This window comes from Rattus norvegicus, chromosome 4 (assembly GCF_036323735.1).
Source record: "Rattus norvegicus strain BN/NHsdMcwi chromosome 4, GRCr8, whole genome shotgun sequence".
In the NCBI taxonomy this organism is placed as follows: Eukaryota; Metazoa; Chordata; class Mammalia; order Rodentia; family Muridae; genus Rattus; species Rattus norvegicus.
In genome coordinates, this window is record NC_086022.1 from 104,729,974 (window position 1) to 104,738,838 (window position 8,865).

The following is an 8,865-nucleotide window of genomic DNA, read 5'->3' on the forward strand; positions in this document are numbered from 1 at the left end:
GGGACAACAGCAGCTACTGGCAAGGACTATGCTGAAAACGTGAAAGCCCTTTCTCTGCTGGTTTAGGAACAAGACTGGCATTGATTCACAATGGATGATGAGTAGACAGAAATGCAATAGGAAGGGACTCCAAGCATATGAGGCATCACTAAGCCTGTGTAGGAAATGGGTCTGGGGTGGGAGACAAGACCCCAGAGTTTAAATACCAGCCTCAACACACAAGTACACTGGAACTTTGAGACTGAGGCTTTTAAGGTCTTTGGTCTCTTACAGCGTCCATGAAGGCAAGTTTGGGATACTTGACTTCCATGTTTAGCCCCACATTTCAGCATTAAGGCACCAGACTTAGGAAAAACTGAAGGAGTTACCACTCTCCAAGCTCCCTGTTCTATATTTTCAACTTTGCACAGCAACCTTAGGAGAAAGATGCTGCTTTTTAGCCCCTCAGGACCCCAGGTCTTGATCCTTTACAACAATATTGATAGTTGATCTCCAACTATGTCTGATGGTTGATCTCCATCCATGCTCCCAGCAACCTCAGACGATAGCTAGGGTTGATCCTTGTGAGGATTGCTACTCTGCAAACTGTTAGTTAAATGCTTGATAAATATTTGTTATATGAATAGATAAGAAGCTTGCTATTGTGGTAAATATTTAATCTCAATTGGGGGTTTCTATCCCACCTTTGACCATTCAGTTCCCAGATAAAAGACACAAAACTTTTATATTTATAATAAACCTTAATCAGCACCAGAGCTGGGCAGATATCTACCCTCCATGCTCTTCTGCCCATTTTCCTGCCAATAACCCTTCCATATGACTTGCTATGTACCATCTAGGCTGCTCTTAACTCCAGGTGGTCAGCCCTCACGGCTCTGTTTTCATGACTCTCCTAACCCATGGCATCTTCTCCTCTCTCCACCTTCCTCTCTCCTCATAGTCTCCTGCCTCAGAGCTCCAAGTCCAGGAATGGAAACCCCACTTATCTCTCTTCTTCCCAGCTATAGTCTGTCAGCATCTCTATTTACCAATCAGGGAGAACTTGGGGGGCAAGGTTACATAACATCATTTGGGCCTATGTGAGAATCTCCTCATCCCTGGGGGCAACCAGGGCCAGTATTTAGCTTTACACAACATAGCAGAAGATCAAACCTCAACAGCTTGCTTATTCCACAAATGGGAAGACGGCAGAGGAGAGCGATGACCTAGGATTGTGTATCCAGGAATCTATGATGTATAAATGTAGCTGCAACCCTTCACTTTTCAACTTTTCATGATGTGTATCTCATGTCTATGAAGGAGAACGGAAGTGCAGGTGAGGATAGAGAATGGAGATCCTTCTCAAGACTCACTGATGATATGGCAGCTCTAGTCTGGAAATGGAGTCTAACAAGAGGCAGTCTTGATATGCTTACTTGAGTGGTAGGGAAGTCTCCTAAGTCAGAGTGCGGATGGAGGCTTGGATGGAGATTAGAGATCTCCTGCAGGGTAAGTGAGCACCTTCCAAAGGGCCTGAGGAAAAGGGTGAAAGCTCCTTGGAGAGATTTCTGGATGCTCATGGCATCTCTCCAGCAGATCTCCTCTTCTTTCACAGAGCAATCCCTGGAAAGGCTTGGTCGTGCTTTCTGATGAAGTTCAGAAGCGGCTTGTTGATTTGTATCTTATTTGTTGTCATTTTACCTTCTAAGATGGATTTAAGTCTCCTTCTATGACTATGTGACTTCCCTCACTTGCTCATTAGGGTCAGAGGAAAGGGTAACATGCTGGAAATGGTGGAGAGGAGGTTTGTGTCACTTCTGCATGAAGGTAAAGTCAATGTCAAAAAGCACTTTATGCCTTAAAACCTCAGTGCTGGAAGCCAACTGGGGGCCACAGTACTTTTAGAGCACCAGGTCAGTAAGATTTGGTAGCCGGGAAGCGATCGCATGGGCTTGGAAGAAGTCCTCATCAGTTCTTGGAATAAGGAGTCTCCCTGAGCTTCCTTTGCATGGTCTGGATCAATGAGAGTTAATGGCAAATCAGGGAAGGGGCGACAATGTAGTACAGGAGTTCCCAAGGCAATACAGAAACAGATTGCAGAGACAGAAACTGCATGCTCCTTTCTATCCATTCATCTATTCTTCAACAAATATTTATGTTAACCTAAATTATAATCAGAGAGAGGCTCTAAAAACAACGATACGTATTTGGGGATCACAGAGTGATGAGATGGACTTCTCTGCCACTGTAAATGATGGGCATGTTTGAGAAAGGGGCAAGGCAAGATCTTATTTTTCACTTGTTTGTATTTGTTGTTAGTGTACATGTGTGATGCACATTGGCACGCATGTGGCACATGCCTGTAGAGATGTCAGACAGCAACTTTTAGGAGTTGGTTCTACCAACAGAGCCCTTCCTCTTGAGACACTCTCATTGCTTCACTTGCTACACTGCGTTCTCCAGGCGAGCCGACTCGTAAGTTCCTGACAATTTTCTTGTCCTGTTTCCTATCTCACCAGAGGGGTTCTGGGATTGCAGATGTGCACCACTGCGTCTGGTTTTACTTTTTACATGAGTCCTAGAAATTGAGCTCAGATCACTGGGCATGCACTATTAACCTGTCTTGCCATTCAGGAAATCAGAAAGTTTTAAGGGGAAAGGGGAGAGATTTCTGTAAGATGTTTGGATATAGAGTTTACTGTTCCTGAAAATCCAGGAGAAATTGGTATCTGTTCTTTGGTGGAAGTGCTATCAGCTGGTCAAGTGTGATTGAATTGTCCCATTCTTAAAAAATAACAAAGATGGGCTGACTAGATGGCTCAGAAGGTAAAGCACTTGTTGTGCAAGACTCATCCTGAGTTCAATTCCTAGAACCCACATAAATGGGGAAAGAAAGAACCAACTCTACATGAAAGCTCATAACCCCCTACTTGACACTTGTGGTCTCCTACTATGTCGTACCACAATAGTAATAATACTAAAAGAAGAAGAAGAAGGAGGAGGAGGAGGAGGAGGAGGAGGAGGAGGAGGAGGAGGAGGAGGAGGAGGAGAGGAAGAAGAAGGAGGAGGAGGAGGAGGAGGAGAGGAAGAAGAAGGAGGAGGAGGAGGAGGTGGAGGAGGAGAAGAAGAGGAAGAAGAAGGAGGAGGAGGAGGTGGAGGAGGAGGAGGAGAAGAAGAGGAAGAAGAAGAAGGAGGAGGAGGAGGAGGAGGAGGTGGAGGAGGAGAAGAAGAGGAAGAAGAAGAAGAAGAAGAAGAAGAAGAAGGAGAAGGAGAAGGAGAAGGAGAAGGAGAAGGAGAAGGAGAAGGAGAAGGAGAAGGAGAAGGAGAAGGAGAAGAAGAAGAAGAAGAAGAAGAAGAAGAAGAAGAAGAAGAAGAAGAAGAAGAAGAAGAAGAAGAAGAAGAAGAAAGAAGTAGAAGAAGAAGAAGAAGAAGGTCTAAAACAAACTCAGTGCACACATGGAAGATGAACATAGCATTCAATATGCATAGAGTGAGAACATTCTCTTCGAGCCTTTAGAAAGTTTAAGAGAAAGAGTCATCTCAGAGAGATGGATGTAAGCCCTGCCCCTTCATAACTGTATGGGGTCTAATAAGAAAGACTTCAAAACCTTCTGGCTTAATATTTACAATTCAACAATGTGCTTACTGAATTTATTTTTCTTTGGGAGATATGAACCAACGTCTCCTCATTCCAGATAGGGCACCAACAACAGACCAAAGTAAAACTTCCAATGAAGTCCAGGTTGGTGAACAAATGAGTTTATTGGGATTACTTATAGGGCATAGGTGAGGGACCACACTTGGGTGACTTCCAAGCCATTGCATCACCACAAAGTCTCACCCCATCCCTGATAATGACTTCATGGAAGCAGCATCACAAAGCCTCACTTTAGTCACCTTCTTCTTCCTGTATGTATATTCTAGTGTCTCCAAGGTCACTTGCAACTTAGAAGAAGTAGAGGGTGTAATGGTTGGAGTCCTGGGTGAGATTCCTGCACCCTCATATAGTGTTGAGGTGACATTAACATTACCATAGATCTAACTCTCCCTGTCTAGTTCTTGCTTCATTGGCAAGACTATAGGCTTCAGTAGCCTACTCTATGATGGTCATGGAATAAACATGTTATGCCTACTGCAGATACCCAAACTATCCAGTGATGTAGCAAGGGTGTGCTGGATTGTTTTATGTCAACTTGACACAAGCTAAAGTCATATGAGAGGAGGGAACCTTAATTGAGAAAATGCCTCCATAAGATTAGACTGTTGGTAAGCCATTAGAGCAGTGATTCTTAATTAGTGATTGATGGGGATGGAGTCATTTCTGAGCTGGTGGTCCTAGGTTCTATAAGAAAGCAGAGTGAGCAAGTCACGAGGAGCACGCTAGCTTACTAGCTTACAGCACCCCTCCATGGCTCCTGCATCAGCTCCTGCCTCCAGGTTCTGGCTCGGTTTGAGTTCCTGTCTTGATTTCCTTTAGTGATGGACCACAGTGTGGAAGTGTAAGCCAAACAAACCTTTTCTTCCCCAAGTTGTTTTTGGTCATGGTGTTTCATCACAGCAACAGTAACCCTAAGACAAAAGGGAACTCTCCAAATCCCAGGGAAGTGTCCTTCATTCAAACACAATGTTGTCCTCCATTTAGGAGGAAGCTATGAAGGGAAAGCTTGTTAGGGAGCAGAGGACTCTGGGGATTTTTCTCAGAAGGCTTCCATGTTGCCTCATGAGGCTGTGAACCCAGGCAACATACTTTCCCTCAAGGCAGGATTCTCTCTGATAAGATGTGGGAATTGTCAGCATCTCGTCTGCCAAACAGGTGCTCAGAAATGCACTTAGACGTGAGTGAGTCTAGGCAATATTGGACAATAAAGTTAATCACACCTTGACTCTTCCTGTGGGCATAAGTGAAAATTGGTGAGCTATGCCATGTAGGATAAAGTTCACCATTGAATTCTGGCTGTTCCCGCCAGGGCCATACATCTCTGTAAATAAAGGCTTGCTTCCCTCTTTGAATTGCTGTTCTTGCTCAAGACATTGAGGTTTCCCTTTGCCCTGGTTTTGAAAACTAACTCGGTTCCATGCTATTATCAGCAAAGCCTGCGAGAACTGACAGCCCTGGTACTCTTAAGTTATCAGGGAATAGTTCAGTCAAATAAAATGTAGTTGAAATTTAACTGAATTGTCAAAGCTTCGGTGAAATAGGGAATTTGGGCCAGAGCTGTTCACGTGATTAAAAACGATCCCTAGACACACACCTATCAGCGAGTGGGGTGATCTGTCTTACCACTCTCTGTGGGCAACGTACATTTTGTAAGTTCTGTGTATGCCATGGAATCCTGTATTCTCTCTGTTATTTCTTGAGAACATTTCACACCAAAAGCATGGATTTTAGAGTTTCTGTGAAATGTTGTTTGCTTATTTTATTTGCTGACAGGGTCTCTACCCCAGTCTTGAACCACTACATAGTAGAGTATATTATATTTCTGATCCTCTCTCCTCTGCCTCCATGGCATAGACGTGTGCTGTCACATCTGGTTTTATGCTATGTTGGAGTAGCAACCTAGGTCTTCATGCATGATAGGTAAATGATCTACCAGCTGAACTGTATCCCCAACCCTTCCATACATGTTTATAAAGATGCCATTGAATTGACTCCAGGCTTTTCCTCATAGATCTTGTTGTTTCATATTTACTCTTTGTAGGACTTGTTTTGTTTTGTTTTGTTTTGTTTTGTTTTGTTCCCTTAGGTAACCGAGGATCCTGACAAGAGGCTCCTGAAAGTGAAATTTGTGGTACTTGGTTTATTTTTATCTATCCAATCAGCCAGTCAACATATATGACTTGAATGCCTTTCTCAACAACATTCTTAAGACCCGGAGATACAAAGATGCACATATAAAAGGCACAAGGAAATAAACACGACTATCATTACAAACCTTCAAACCACCATCTCTAGTTGGACCCTTGACTTACTCTTATGTTTATCTCCCAAAAGTTAAAATCTTTCCAACCCAATACCGATGCGCCAAAAGCAAAGAGTGCCACATGTGTCCTTTTGTTTGTAAGAACTTCTTTTTCAAACCTGCTAGCTATTTAAACATTTAGGAGCCTCAGAAACTCACCGGCTGTGCCAACTGGTTTTATGTCACCTACAAGCTAAAGTCGTCTGAGAGGAGGAAACATCATTTGAAAAAATGCCTTCGTCAGGTCAGGCTGCAGGCAAGCCTGTGGGGCAGTGGTTCTCAACCTTCCCGATGGTTCAATTCTTTCCTACAGTTCCTTGTGTTGTGGGGACCCCCACCCATGAGATTGTTTTCATTGCTACTTCATAACTGTAATTTGCTACTGTTATGAATTATAATGTAAATATCTGTGTTTCTGATGGTCTTAGGAAACCCCTGTGAAAAGAGTTTGATCCCCAAAGAGGTCATGATCCACCGGTTAAGAACCACTGCTATAGACCATTTTCTTAATTAGTGCTGGGTGTGGAAGGGCCTAGCCCATTGTAAGTGATGCCCCCCTCTAGGCTGTTGGTCCTGGGTTCTATAAGAAAGTAAGCTGAGCAAGCCATGAGGAGCAACTCAGTGAGCTGAATCCCTCCATGGCCTCTGCATCAGCTCCTGCCTCCAGGTTCCTGCCATGCTTGAGTTCCTGTTCTGACTTCCTGCATTAATGAAGTGTAAGCTAAATAAGTCCTTCCCTGCCTGTGCTGCCTTTGGTCTGGTGTTTTATTGAAGCAGTAGAAACCCTAAAACAGATGTGAAGCAGGAAGGAAAGTCAAAAAGGACCTATTTCTGTTTAGATGCTAAGGTCTGTCCTGAGGGTTGCTGTTGTTGTTTGTTTAAGATTAGCTTTGCTTTTAATTAGTTATACATGCATGTACACCCCTGAAAGGCCAGAAAAGAAGGTCAGATTCCTTGAAACTGGAGTAGTGGGCAGTTGTGAGCCACCCAACATAAATGCTGGGAACTAAACCCAGGTCCTCTTCAAGGGTAGTAAGTGCTCTTAGTGACTGAACCATCCTTGGACTCCTGACCTCAGGATGTGAAAGGTATAGAATATCTGACAGTGGACAAATCATCTGCCAGGAGCTAAAGGAAGGTGAGAAGCAGCTGTTTCCTCAAATATTCACCGAGCCTGTCTGAATACCATGCACCACAAAAGCCTGTGATTGGAAACAGAACTGGACCTTTGTACCCTTCTTCCACCAATCACCTGGACAACCAAAAAGAAAAGAAGATGTGAACCTGGGTATTGTTGAAGAGGGCAATGCAAACAGGGGCTCTATAGTAAGAGATTGGGAATGAGAGGAAAATACTTCCCGGAGATTGGAAAAGTGAAGGTTGACTGCTTCTCTTTCCATTGTGGCCCATTGACGGCACAAACATCACCATGGTGACTACATGAAGCTTCTGAGGTTGCAGCCAACTCCTGCCATCTCTTCGTGCTCACCTATCGTGGATCTCTAAGAGATCTGTTAAGATTGCAGAAACTCTCCAGTCCAAGGCTCCTGCCCATTCCCAAGTTCTAACTTCCTGGTACCAGAATCTATCATATCTTCATATGCCCTATGCTGGTTATTGCCTAAGTCCTTCATCCCTTGTTTTGACTTCCTTTTTTATGATTCAAATCCTAATCAATATGGTGCCACTTGCTTACATCTGCACCTATAGGCAACAGCCACCTCCAAGCCTATAGAAGAAAAGGCACTCTATCCTCAGTCATTAGAAGGCCCAAGCCCCTTCCTCTTCTTGGTCTTTCAAAACTTTAGTGACCCATCTCACCAATTGAAATCTGCTTTTGCAATTTTCCGTTAGAATGTGTTTTCTATACTAGACTAAATAATCACATTTCTAATCTATATCAAGGACCTATGAAGGAATCTTCTAGTAGAAAGAAGGGAATTCAAGCTTTCTGTAAGATGCTCCTTATATTTGGGTTTAAGGAAATAGCCCAGAGATAGTGTTTGCCAGCAGGTATGTTTAAGGCCATGGACTCAAGTCCTGGCACCACAAAAAGTAAGCATGAGACGTAGCTCAGAGGTAGATTTGCTTGCCTAGCAAGTATGAGGTCCCAAGTTCAACCTCTACTACCCCAAACAAACAAAACACACTTGACTTTATCCTAAATGATAATATCTACAAGACAGTGAGTTATACCTGGTGGTGGTGGCACATGCCTTTAATCCCAGCACTCAAGAGGCAGAGGCAAGCAGACCTCTGAGTTTGAGGCCAGTCTGCCTATAGAGTAATAGGGTAGCCAGGGCTACACAGAGAAACTCTGTCTCAGAAACAAACCAAAACAAAGACAGTGAATTGATATATACTTTCTAGCATAAATTAGATCAAATTCATAATAATCATTACTAAAAGTGCCCATTTATCTCTACGCATCTGTGCTGTACTTGGGGAGCAGCCTCCTTGCCCATCTGCTGAGGCCCTGTCTCCAGCTCCCACCTCAGCTACCCCAGGCTAGCTCCTCCAGCCTCCTATTTATCTTTCTAGCACTTACACACCTTCTGCAACAGCAGGCATTTTTATGCTTCCGAATGCATTGTTATCTCTTCATGATGATATCCTGACTCCATCACAATCAGAAATTACTTCTTACTCTTAATTCAAACTGTCCCTACATTTTGAGATTTTTTTTCCAACTACGTTTTATCTCAAATGGGACTTTAATTTTCTTCATGGTCTTCTGTTAAAAGAACAGAGTAGAAAATGGTATGTAAATGAGGATGTTACTGTGCAGAGAGAACCCAGGAAGTCTTTCTGCAGTGCCTGTTGGATGCCTGTGTGTGGCCACTAAGGCTCACAAGGCTGCACATTTATCTGCCAAGAGCTCAGCTGCTGGAATTCAGAGGGGAGGGGAGGTGTGGCAAGTTGAAAA